The following is a 14,168-nucleotide window of genomic DNA, read 5'->3' as shown; positions in this document are numbered from 1 at the left end:
AAAGGAAGATAAACCCCAAATGCTAGATCCCCGATCGTCCCAACTGGGCTCCACTACTGATCAACAGGAAACGAAACATCGTAACAATAAAAGTCCTCATCAAACTCCCACTTGAGTTTGGTAGCATCACCTGCACTAGTATCATCGGCACCTGCAACTATTTGGAAGTATCTGTGAGTCACGAGGACTCAGCAATCTCACACCCGCGAGATCAAGACTATTTAAGCTTATGGGTAAGGTAAGGTAATGAGGTGGAGCTGCAGCAAGCACTAAGCATATATGGTGACTAACATACGCAAACAAGAGCAAGAAGAGAAGCAATACAACGGTCGAGTAGCTAGAAGTGATCAAGAAGTGATCCTGAAACTACTTACGCACAACCATAACACAAGAACCATGTTCACTTCCCAGACTCGGTTACACACGCGGTTGATGCATTTTAATTCAGTCAAGTGTCAAGTTCTCTACAACCGGACATTAACAAATTCCCATCTGCCACATAACTGCGGGCACGTCTCTCGAAAGTTTATACCCTGCAGGGGTGTCCCAACTTAGCCCATCACAAGCTCTCACGGTCAACGAAGAATATTCCTTCTCCCGGGAAGACCCGATCAGTCTTTGAATCCCGGTTACAAGACATTTCGACAATGTTAAAACAAGACCAGCAAGACCACCCGACTGTGCCGACAAATCCCGATAGAGCTGCACATATCTCATTCTCAGGGCACACCGGATTGTCCAAACTTCCGGTAGGCCAGCCCAAGAGTTGCCCCTGGTGGCCACCGGCAGTTGACAGGTTGGACCAACACTCAAAGGTGCACTGGCCCGGGGGTGTTAAAATAAAGATGACCCTCGGGCTCCGGAAACCCAAGGGAAAATGGCTTAGGTTGTTAGGCAAATGTAAAACCAAGGTTGGGCCTTGCTGGTGGAGTTTTATTCAAGGCGAACTGTCAAGGGGTTCCCATAACACCCAACCGTGTAAGAAACGCAAAATCAAGGAACATAACACCGGTATGACGGAAACTAGGGTGGCAAGAGTGGAACAAAATACCAGGCATAAGGCCGAGCCTTCCACCCTTTACCAAGTATATAGATGCATTCATTAAAATAAGAGATATTGTGATATCCCAACATATCCATGTTCCAACATGGAACCTGCTTCATCTTCACCTGCAACTAGCAACGCTATAAGAGGGGCTGAGCAAAAGCGGTAACTTAGCCAAACAACGGTTTGCTAGGAAGGTGGGTTAGAGGCTTGACATGGCAACATGGGAGGCATGATATAACAAGTGGTAGGTAGCGCGACATAGCGATAAAGTGAACAACTAGTAAGCAAAGATAGAAGTGATATCGAGGGTATGGTCATCTTGCCTGAGATCCCGCAAGGAAGAAGAACTAGTCCATGAAGAAGACAAACGGACGAAGTTGAACGAATCCTCACAACTCCGGAATGAAACCGAAGCTAATGAGAGAAGCGACCCGGAAAGAAGCAAGCAACATGGTAAACCAACAAGCATAAACATGGCATGATGCACAACCAAGGATGATGCATGTCTTGTTTAAATATGCATGGCATGGCAAACTGCAACAAGCAATACTACAAATTAAGTGGAGCTCAATATGCAACAGAGTTGCATATTGAAGAAAACACCACATTCATTTATATAGTTCTCTCCCATTTATGTACCCAAGAATATTAAATGTTGTTAAACATGGAAAGAGGAGAAGCATAAGTAAACTAACTATTTAGGAAAGTTTAAATGAGGCCGGAAACAACAACAACAATTCCGGAAAAACCCCATGTGCAAATTATGGATTTGGTACTGTTCTGACCTATACACAATTTTAGAGTTATTAAACATGCAAAGTAAAGCCACCTTGTTAAACTAGGCATTTTTCTACCCCATTTACATATAAAGTTTATTAATTTCGGAGCTACGTTTAATTAGTTATGAAATAAAGCATTTTAGCATGGCATTTAAGCAAATTAATGCAAACAACAATTTAAATATTTGAAACATGGATGAAAATTGGATATTATTAATCTACACAAAATTCTAAGCATGTTTCATATAAAGTTTGTTTAATTCCGATGCACGGTTCATGAGTAATTATATGCATGAAGGCTAGGGTCTTTTTTGTAAGACTGTCTTTCTCTGGAATTAGACAAACTAGTTGACCCGTTGCGCCAAATGGTGTAGAGACCCGCTAAATCCATCTTTGCGATGAAAATAATTTCCTTTAGTAAGAACATGTCCGATGGTGGTAGTAGAAAGCCCATGTGTTCAAACATGCTATATTGAAAATATGTTTGCTACGCTGAGAAATCTGAGTTTGAGTATGGGACCCGCTGAATGGCGCAGAGACCCACTGAATTCATGTACACATTGAAAAGAAAACCCATGGTTTAGTTAGTTTAGTTGCGGGCAAGCACATATAATAGCAAATTTAGAGTTCCATTTGAAACAATGTGCACATTGATATTTGCATTTATTAGTAACTTTATGTTTTGAGTTTTGTAAATATTTGACTTCATTAATAGAAGTAGACTGCATGTTGCACCGAATGGCACAAAGCCCCAATTAAAATGATGAGGGCTTTGAAAATATTTGTATTATTACTAAGTTTAGGTTTGAACAAGCACATAGGGCATGAACTGTAACCCTTATGAAAAATTTAAGGAAGACTTCTTTTCAAAATATTTACTTGAGCGTGCGTAATTTGTTATGTTACCATTAGTTATATTATGTGAAATTGTCTAAAAAGGTTAAGATTGAAAACAAACATAGATACAGTTATATTTATAAAATAACCAGCAAGCCTTATTGCATTTGTAATTTAAAAAGAGCATATAACTCAACAGTATGCCCAGAGTTATTTGAAATGCTTTGCATTTTCTGATAAAAAGTGATTAGAAACCATTTAAGTTGTCTAGTTCTTGTTTTATGTCTGCAGAGTTCTACTTTCATATAGGTTGGTTGTTGTTTGTTTTATTTCAAGTTAGCATTTCTTATAGGCACTTGTATTTAGTTATAATAGTAGTAAAGAATTTCTGTGCCGTGACTTATAAATTGTTTTCAGAAGGTAGAATAAAAGGCAATGCACATTCTTGCAAGTAAGAAAACAAACACGTTGTGTCAAATGGCACAAGTTCTCATTTAAACAAGGAGTTATTTGCATATAAAGGCCTACATTGTCCTCCCATAATTTACATAGTACAATCTGATAGCAGGAATGTAAATACATTTGGTTGAACCATAATTTTATAACAAAAAAATCACAGTAGTAGAATACATTGCCTCTATAGGGCAAGCAATTTTTGTGCATTACTACTGTCCAGACGCCCAACTCTGGCCAGCGTAGGTGGTTCTTCTCTTGTTCCACGTGTAGTTCCCTTCTGCCATCTTCATGAGCATAGATCTTTTTCGTGTCCTATTTTTTTGCAACAAACATACAAACCATGCAAGAAACATAGCACCAACTTATCTGACATCCTCCATGCATCCAGTCCATTGGAAAAGCACTCACTTGGAAACATTTTGTATAATTAGGCATGTAGCTTAAGAAACGTAACATAAGAAGCATGTAAGCCATGCATAGGTGAATTTACCAAATGCAGAGATTTATCATAATCATGCACATATGTAACTTATATATATACACCGAGGAAAGGAATAGCTCAGTTATGTGACCGAAATTATCCATTCTGATAACACCACCGGTGCAATGCACTCCCAGACGTGATATAACATAACGAAGCATGTCAGCCATACATTGGAAAAGTGAACAAATGAAGAAAATTATCTGAATCATACACATCTCTGACATATATACATACTGAGAAAAAAAAAACAGTTCAGCTATGGGATAGAAATTATTTATTTCTCATAACCCCACTGGTCTAACGCACTTTCAGTTATGTGATGATAATTAGGAATTTAGGATGGGCATTTAACTTTTCCACGAGTGTTAAAGATACTGAATAAGCAGCTGGTTTGCTTCGAGCGACCCTGTTTCCAACTACGTATGACTCTACTTAATTATCAGTTTATCACTGCATAAGATAAAATGTCACTCTGGTATTTCTAGACATCAATTCAACCCTACAGATGTAACATAGCCCCAATAATACAGTCACTAACATCTATCATGGTAGCTTTGTAAGTCTGCACAAATCGCTCAGCTGAAATTTCTACTGGGCATAATAGGTGCACCTTTTTCGTACAATGTACAGAAATTCAGTAAAACAAAACAAATTTATTCTCAATGTATCTGTAGCTCTAGCCAAGACATCGTAACTGATGGCCTGAAAGAAAATAGAACCTGGATAAGAAATGAAGCTTTTCAGACTTAATATATGAAGCTAAGAGATTCTGTACTTCAGTTTTCATCCCCTCATAACACCTTTAGCTTATAAGCACCAAATGTAGGTTTGATTTGGCTTCTATCAACCTACACACGGGATTTTTGTTCCAAATTTTTTAACATTTCGAAATGAGTATTTCGAAATTGTCTTTTTTACACAAGCCACAAAAAACGTCGTTTTTCACCGAAACCTTGTGCATACACATAAAATGTCCGGATATACACGCGGGATTTTTGTTCCGAATTTTTTAACATTTTGAAATGTGCATTTCGACAATGGGTGCATATGCACCTAGGAGCCAAAGGCAATTACCGCTATTAACAGGAAATACCTAGATTATGGTCAGAAACCAAAATTGTATATTTAGTATTAGTTCCAACAATAGTATATTTAGCATTAGTTCCAACCTCATACTACACGCAGACTATTGCATTACTCACTCTCCAACCAAGATCTCACTGTATTTGAGAACCCACTCTCTTCTTTCAAACTGGACGTAGAGGAACATTATTGACTCATATCCACATCTAGACCATTCCTAATCAAAATCTTGAATCATCTCCTAACCAAATCCCTACAGAATGAATCTGCCATTTTAATCTGCCTACACCACTGAGAGAGAGAGAGAGAGAGAGTATAGCAGAAGCCAACAACAGAATCATCCAGGTCTCTGAGGCAGCAGCGACATCAACGTCGCCGGACGATGTGGTGCGTGGCTGCATGGGGGACCGAGTGCAGCCGCCTCAGAGAGCCCCTTCTCGCCGATGTCCTGTACGGGAGCAGCATTTAAAAGCACAATACACATCTGAAGTAGAAGAATTTATTCTTCTGCATTAATATGGCACGGGACTGCTCTACGATGACACAATTTTCAGAAATCTTTTCTATTATCATAATGCATCATAAAAAAGGGACTCTGTATCGAATTTACAGGAACACAAAATCCCTAGCATACATTTACCAAGATGTTAGATACTAATTCCCCTCCTGTCTGTATGAATCATTAGTATAAAAGAAATACTATGCCAATATATACACACCAACAGGTGTACCCTTGTTTTCAGAAAAAACATATTACCAATTCTTTTGGTTGCAATGAATCTAAGAAAGCAACATGTGTGCTCATTCTGAAACACCTAAAGCTCGACTCGACTACATTTGAACAATAGCATTGCTGCCTTGTCAGCTATCTGTATACTTGTGAAATTATATCAATTTCTATAAATTGTTATCGGAGTACTGGTCGTCAATGAGGAAAATATTCCATGGTTAGTACCTATCTGCACACAACATTCATGCAAATAAAGAACGCAGATTAGAGCGTTGATCACCACATTCGCTTCAAGCTAGCTACAAAATTCATATAGAATTATAGGTTGTCATACGTGTAACATCCATGGATATACAGTTGAGCCTGCAACCTAAACATTGGGTTCACAGCAGAGTAGTAATTAAGGGCAACAATAAATAGCAAAAGCATATCAGAGATGCATCAAGTACTGATGCATGTAGTATCTATAGTCCAGGGATATAAAAAGTAGTTGCTTCAGACCCATGTGTGCTAGTTAGCTTGACAAAGTTAATTTTTTTTCTTTTGGTCCCAAAACACCTATTCTTGCCTAGCGAAGGCCAATAGTTTGTTCACTTTGGGACTAAATACATACTAAATCATCACGCATAAACTGGTTGAGTTATGGATGTGCCAAATAATTACTACAACACAGTAGCTCTGAAATTATTTCACAGGGAGTGAACGGAAAAAAGAATCTGTTCAGAAGGAAAAAAGAATCATAGCCTATTCATACATGACTGTATATATAGATTCCTAGCCAAAAATTACAGCCTATACTAATACACGACTGGATATCAAGATCATCAGGATAAATACATCTAGATAAATATAAAGGATATACCTTCTTTTCATCTGACAATCCCCGGTAATCAAGCACACTCATAATATCTTGAAAGGAGTTTGTTCCTGTATTTGGGAGGATCTTGTGAAATGTTTAATCTAGTTATCCTTGCATTCCTCTGTAGATAACCTGGTGCAGTACTGATTGTTCACAAATTCTGCAGTATAGAGTTGATATGCAGTACTGAGTGTACAATCAAACAAAAACATTATTCACAAGAAATGGAAAGAGGGTCCAACATTGCAGATAAAAAATAGACCGGACAGAAAATCAAAAGCTTGTAGACACAAACACAAATAGTTGGTACCCTGATCTTCAGAATGGAAATGACTTAGATTTTTTTTCCCTTAGATTGCAAGGATCAGATCATTAGATTACTTAGTACTGCTCACAAAAAGGTCCAAGTGCAGGTACTCACACGCCAATGGAAGTCAGACTACGTGCACGACGACACACGACCTGCTCTATTTTCTTCATGCTTTTTGCTTCATTCCCACACAATGCCTAAAACCAGAAAGTACCAGGATGGTGATTAGAACTCTGGATTTCACACGCAGATTAAGGAGTAACACACACAAAGCTTCGACACGAAGTTCAGTTAGGCTTTGTCACCTCGGACGGTCGACCTCCTCTCCGAGGAAAAGGCAGCCCCTCCTCCACGTCATCCTTTCCTCCACGTCATCCTTCTAGAAAGTGCATAAACTGGGACTTATAATTAAGAAATTGCCACACACCAGTAAGCACGCACACATCACACACGCAGCAAGCAGGGCAGGACCATGGAGAGCGCGAGCAGAGACGATGTGTCATGGTGGCGACCTGCACAACTCATGTGGAGTACAGAGAGGAGGGAGAGGCCTACCTCGGCTGGTGTCCTTCTTCCAGGGCACAGGCTGGCTCAAGAAGACGGCAGCGCAAAATCCTCCCTGGGGTCGCGCACCGGAGGTGTGGCTCGATTGGCTCGGCATGGACGTTCTCATCCCATCTCCGTGGCCGGTCTCCTCTTTCCTCAATATCTACATCCTCTCCTTCCTTCTCGCTCCTACAGGGACGGATCCATGGGGTCGCCCTCTGCCTGGAGGTTCCAGTCGCCGCCGGAGAACCTCGCCTCCGTGCCCGCACGCCTCAGATTCATCGAGATGGGTGAGATGCGGGAGGAGGGGCGTGACCAATGCAGGAGGATTGAGGAGGAGGAAGCAAGCTGGAGGCGGCTGGGACGAGTGAGGATGTGGCGGCTGTCGATTGCTAGGGTTCGTGCGGGAGAAGGGGATTGGGGAAAGAGAGCTAGGTTGGTGGAGTGGACGCTGTGTTGGAACCACACCGAAGCGGGCCAGCAAATGCGCGAGGCGCACGCGGCGAGTGGGGAACGGGCAGTTTCACGCAATAAAGTTTCACCCAGCCAATCCGAAGGGACCCCGAGCCCACCAGTCATAGACCTCAAAAGTCAACCGCAAGGTGAAATCAGCGGTAAGGATCCGACGGACCTGGCCGCTTAGTTGACCAGATTCAACGCGATCGAACGGCCAGAAACATCCCAATTCGAGGGAGGTCCGTGGAGGAGGGTCGGCTAGTATCCTTATAGGTTAGAATTCGCATACTGAAAAAAAACAATAACGGGCGAATCTGCTGGCCCAACAGAGGAAAAGGCCTGGGGCTGCTCACGCAGCGGCCAGATCTGGCTGGGTCGAACGAGGAGTCCCGTGGGCGAGGCAGAGGTGAGCTAGGTCTTGGCGCTCGTCCACGCGGGCTCGGATCAAGGGCGCGGTCAACGCGAGGCAGGGACGCGGGCTTCAGGTCGTGGGGCTCGTCTCTCGTGAAAAGAAGACGTAGCAGCGGGACCGGTCAACAGGCACGACAACGCACAGGACTCCGGCGACGAGGCCTTGGCACCGATGCAGGGAAGGGAAGCGGCGGGACTCTGATGCGGTAGGGAGCTCGACGGACGGGGTCGAGCCGGAGGAGCTCGAGGCCTCAGGTGCAGGAGCAGAGGAGGCCGAGGCGCCATGGCAGGGGAACGGTAGCAGCGGCGGGGAACTTGGCGGCATCATCAGGTTCAGGAGGCGTCACCGGGGCCTATGTCGTCGAGAGCCGAAGGAGGAGGCGAGGCATCGACGGATCTGGCCATATGCGGGCATCGAGGCGGCAGGGAGGACCTGGAACGGGAGCTTGGCTCTCCATCACACTCGTCCCTGTGAACCCGCGAGAGGAAAAGATCTGAGAGAGAGAGAGAGAGAGAGATCCAGGGGAAAAATGAAGGGAGAAGGAGGAATGGGCGGTTCCTGCTGACTGTTGCTGCTGGCCAGGAACCTTCGATGGGGGAAGCACCAGCGAGGAGGAGGCTGAGCGCGGGAGGCTGGCACTGGGTCGTTGCGGGAGCATCTGGACAGGGGCTCCAACGCTAGGGGATCAGGCGAGGTGGTAGGAGGCTTGCAGGAGGAGGCAGCAGGTGAGGTGGATGGAGTTGAATCGAGAGGAGCTTCGGTTGGCCGGGCGTGCAAATCAAGGAGGAGAGGAGTGGCGGCTGTGTGATGGAATGGTGGATGGGACAGGGGAGATCCCGAGGGGAATTTGGTGGAGCGGCGGCGGCAGGGACAAACTTCTTAGATTTTAGGGTTTGGTCTACATGGGCTAGGGGTCTATATATATATATATGCAAAATGGGTGATGATTTGGATCCTCCGATCACGATCGGACGGTCCGGAATAAATGGGTTAGGGAGTCCAAATAAAAAACGGAGATATTTTAGGGACGTTTGGGGATGATCCGGACCCATTGGTGACGACAGAGCGGGTCGGGTTCGGGACAACTTCGGACGAGCACTCGAGGGGTCGATGCACTAAGCAAGGAGGGGTTAGGTGGACTATGGAGAGTCGGTTGGGAAGAGAGGAGAGTGGAGAAATGCAGCCCGGCACGGATTTCGGACACCAAAAACGTCCGACGTTAGACCGACTATAAAGCCGCTACAGTTATCCGTTGGGGCGTCAAACGGACTCCGAATACGATGGAATTTGGCAGGCGGTCTATCGACAACATAAAAACACCGCATGCCAAATTTCATCCCATTCCGAGGACATTCTTCGGCCACTTATAAAATAATATTTCGGACGTGTCGCAGGCGCGTGCAAGTGCATCTGGGCTTAGAACAGACAACGGAAAGAACTGAGAGACCCAGACGGATGCAAGTTTTAAAAAACATGATAATGCAATGCACATGATGACATGGAAAGATGCACTAAGAAAGCAAATGACACGACAATGACGGCGAATAACGGGAAGACACTTGGCGCAACGGTCTCGAGGCGTTACATAGGGTTTCTCTGGTTACTCCTGCCTCCCCCTTTTTGGAATAGAAATCCTATGGTTATGTTCTCCCAATCCATGAAATCTGAGTAAGTTTCGTTAGATCCGTGTAGTGTATTGATTGTTTGAATGTTACATGTGATAAGTGATTAGTTATTTTATCTGTGCAAATGATTTCTGCTAGTAATCCGACTAGGGTTAGTGTTCGTGCTAATAATTCCTAGCCAGGGCTTGACAATTGATTTTCAATGACACACATATGTTTGTGCCATTATTTTCTTCAAGATTGGTCTGTATATAGACGACTGTGCTTAAAAATCAAATCATAATCTCTAGATATGTATAAATAAATAGTCATAAATTCCCAATCCTACTTCACGGCATGTAATCATTGATTTGATGCCAAATTTGTTTTACTATTTGTATAGGTGTTGTCTGACTATGTGGAGAGCGAGGATGAAGATGTCCAGAGGAGGTACAACAGGCAAATCCTGAGGGAGGTTTATACGGGAATGCATAATAGGCATATTAGGACCTGGAACGGTGGCTATGGATGCCCATTTTGCAACCAGAAGCATCATGATGCGTATCTAAGTGTGCTGGCACATGCAAGAGGACAGACCGTTGGCTCCTTCAAGCAGAAGTATTCTCGCAGTGTGGCGCACGGCATGTACGCCGAGTACCTGGAGAAGCTTCAGGATCGTGCCGGCCTGTGAGATGAGATGTCGGATGGATCAAACTATATATGTACGCTTGATTATGCTTAATGCGGTTAAACTATGTACTACTTATGGTTGAACTATGCTTATGTACGTGTACGCTTATTATTTATGTCTGAGTATGTTAAATATTTCGCCAAATTTTTGGTAAAAATTACAATGGGGAACCAATAAACAAGGACGGAGGAAGTACGTCAATCACACACGGTTCCCAAAATTGGAACTGTGTGCAATGACTTTCATTTTGCCTTCTCTGTCAATCACACACGGTTTGCTCTAGCAAACCGTCGCCCCCAAAATTCTTTGTGGGACAGAAAACCCTCAACACCCAATTCAAAAAAGAAAAAAGAAAACCCTCACCATCCCCACGTCACAAAAACCCTCACCCCGCCCGCCACCCCCTCAGCCCCTCCGGTGCATTCCCCATTCACACCCACACAAGCTCATCCGTGCCTATGCCATGGCACCGCCTATCACAGCGGTAAACACTTAGCTCACCGCCTACCGCCGCCAGGCTGCCGGCAAAGCCCACTGCATTTCGCCACTTCCGCTTGCCGCCGCCTATCGCCATCGACTTTCTCGACGCTACTCGCGGTCGACCCAGCTCCACTCGGTTGGGGAATCTACTGTACTGAGGGTTCTTTCTCATGGACGACAAGGTAAATATTTAACGAGATATTATCTCATCTCTTATCCCAGTTCATGTGCCTCCTTTAATCACCCGGTGGAAATTGCTGTGAATTCATTTTTATTCGAGCTGATTTGAGGGTTTTCTTGTATTCATATAATGTACAGTGCGCCGACAATTCAGGACTTCGCAACCTCCGCCAGAGATTTCATCTCCCATACCAGATAACTTGAGGAGACGCACAGTATGTTCAATCTCACCCTAAATCGGTTGGCATGGCCTACTTTCCTGACCATATGCTAAATATTGTTACATTTGGATAAAAGGTGCCACATGCACCATATACGTCAAAGGGGATTTCCCCCCTCTTATTTGTATATTAGGCAAATTAATGATGTATTGTTCTTTCGATTACTCTCATATTTCCATGACATCATGTTTACCCTATCTGTTTAATTATAGATTTTTGTCTTTTCAATTTCAATTGATGTACAGTTCTTTCAATTTGGGTTTGCATGTTATCATATTTTCTTTAACGATCATACCATTTTCCGCAGAACATCCCTTGCTATGCAACATATTATGTAGTGCACAATTTTTCCCTTTACATAGATGAAGGCTCCACGGATGTCATACTGCACACAAACCATGGATTTACAAGCATTGCTACCGTAAGACTTGATGAACATGGTGACTCCTATTTTGGCACTGGCTTTTGGAAAGAAATAGTAAAGTTTTATGTACTGAAAGCTGGCACTAAAATTGCACTGCACGTAAAAGGGCCTGGTCATGAGATATATGCTAACTTCCCCGACAAAATCATCTGTCCAGACTTTGTTCGAAGTAAGTTTTCTTTTCAACTATCTACATGTTGACTTACCCAGCAATGTCAAATGAATTGTGTAGTATTTAAGGAACCAATTGTTATTCCCTTTTCTTACTATATTCCTACCTAATAACTTCTAGTTACCAATACACTTTTCTATTGCCCTGTTTTAACTAAATATTCCCTGTACTCCCATTTCTATCACAAAGCGCAGCTGACAAGGAGACTCCGGAGGTGGAGAACGGGGCTACCAACAAGTGGAGGCGGGGGGAGCTAGAATCGCAAGCGACTCTGGCAGGCCTAGACTTCATCAATAGTCTCCCCGTTGATATGTTGAGAGTCATCATCTCCCTCCTCCCAATCAAATATGGGGCGCGGACAACCGTCCTTTCCCGGCGGTGACGCCCCCCTATGGAACTCCAGCCCTCTCAACCTCATCGACACCCACGAGCTCTGCCATGGCTATTGCAAAAGCTTGGATGCGTACTCCAAGATCCTCGACAGTCACCTTAGACCAACCAAAGGCCTTAGAATGGGCAAGTTTCGTTCCAAGGGCAAGGACCGAGCCAAGCTTGACGACTGGTTCCGATCCCCCACCCTAGCTCAGCTCGAGGATCTAACTATTGATGATGGGCACATGTGGTTGCTGCCAACGTCCGCACTCCACCTCGCACCCACGCTGCGCGTCGCCAAGTTCAGGAACTGCCATTCCCCCCCCCCCTCTTAATGACACGCTCGCTCTTATTCTACCACGACTGAAGGACCTCGAGCTCGTCGCTGTCTGCCTCTCAAACGGTGACATGGAGCGCCCGCTCCGTGTGTGTATTGCACTCGAGTACCTTCGTCTTCAGGTGATCAATGGGTTGAGTACCTTCCATGACTCTCCGGACTGTTTATGTGTGTTGCTGGTGCGGCAGGAAGACATCACAAGATGTGTACCACGGTATGATCATTGAGGACACACCTGCACTTGAGAGATTACTTGTAGTTGATCAAGAAGTTCCAACAAGAATCAATTTCATTTCTGCGCCGAAATTGACAGTGGTAGGCTACTCGTCTCATAAATACTCTGAACTTGTTATTGGATCCACACCTGTTCAGGTACAACAACCGCCTTCTACCTCTCCTTCTACAATTAACATTATTTCTAATTTTGAAGATGTTTGTTCGTCTGTCATTCAGAAAACGATTCCGACAAGCTTGAGCCCGAAAATGCACACAGTGAAGGTCTTGACACTAGAATCTATCGGCCCCAACCTGGAGCAAGCTGTCAGATTCCTGAGATGCTTTCCGTGCCTGGAGAAGCTATATATCGAGGTGATGCTCCTTTCCCGTTAAATGTTAACCATAAGGGAGTTCATGTTTTCTTAGGGAACTTTTCATCCACTCCAACCTATTGTGAAGAAGGCTACACTTTTCTAGAATGTAATCAAATGCCCATGTTAATCATGTCAGATCGAAGATGGCATGTTAGTGCATTTTACAAATCCTGGAAACCAAATAGGCCTGTAGTAATGTTCAAAACTGCATGTAGGCACTAACATGTTTTCTTATTTTGTGGATAAGATTAGGCCTAGTGGTCGATAATGTGATACAATATAACCATCACGTTGAATGCCTAGATCTGCATCTCTCAGAAATTACTTTGAACACCTACAGAGGGACCTTACCAGAGATTATATTAGCCAGGTTCTTTGTGCTCAGAGCAAGGGTGCTGAAGGAAATGAGGTTTGCCCTATATTTATTTCGCAAAAATGATTGGTTTGTTGAATAGCGCCGGCGCCTGCGGCAGAATGGAGTAGGCTCGAAAAATGCTGAATTTCATTTTGGAACTTCAGATGACAGAGTATCGGAAGTCATCGTGTCAACCCCATACATGACTTCTCAGTGGCTGAGCCCTTTGCAAAAATGGTGAGGTTTCGAAACCAGACTTAGAAGTGGTGATATTAGTTTGAACCTCTCTGATATCCATGCTCAGCAGATCAGCACGAGCGTTTGCAGGTAATGAGCTGAATTTCATTTCTAATATCATTTTGAACCTTGTAATCTTCGAATTTGAGCCATATAACATTGGAATTTGAACCTTGTAACATTTCGAGCTTTTGTGGTACAATCATTGAAATGGCATCATATGAGACTTGCATATTGCTAACACTATTTTGACCATAATATGCAATGGTCTTAGATTTTATTAACCATTCTCGAATCAGTTTACCTTGTTGATCTCACAACACATGATCTGTATAGCTAACTTGAGTGCGATCTTCGACATTATTGCACACAGTTGGTTTCTTCCACCGTGTGCACTATAGAGCACAGAATTACTTATCGCACTCGAGTGTCCATCATCACCCTTCTATGTAACTTTGACCTCATCACCCACGGGTAAACTTATGATCGAAGTCATTCCACACAC

General features: G+C 43.7%; 1 long non-coding RNA gene across 1 annotated transcript; it reads right to left on the bottom strand.

Moving 5' to 3' along the window:
* Positions 1 to 3,237: 3,237 nt before the first annotated feature.
* On the bottom strand, positions 3,238 to 7,636 carry LOC123086105 (uncharacterized). The gene is made up of 5 exons (XR_006440439.1): positions 7,142 to 7,636; positions 6,892 to 6,965; positions 6,698 to 6,783; positions 6,280 to 6,436; positions 3,238 to 5,135 (listed from the first exon to the last, which is right to left on the bottom strand). It is a non-coding gene; the product is annotated as an uncharacterized lncRNA (long non-coding RNA).
* Positions 7,637 to 14,168: the final 6,532 nt, after the last annotated feature.

The sequence above is a fragment of the Triticum aestivum genome, chromosome 4A (genome assembly GCF_018294505.1).
Source record: "Triticum aestivum cultivar Chinese Spring chromosome 4A, IWGSC CS RefSeq v2.1, whole genome shotgun sequence".
Taxonomy (NCBI): Eukaryota; Viridiplantae; Streptophyta; class Magnoliopsida; order Poales; family Poaceae; genus Triticum; species Triticum aestivum.
This window is presented reverse-complemented; position numbering and strand designations above follow the sequence as displayed.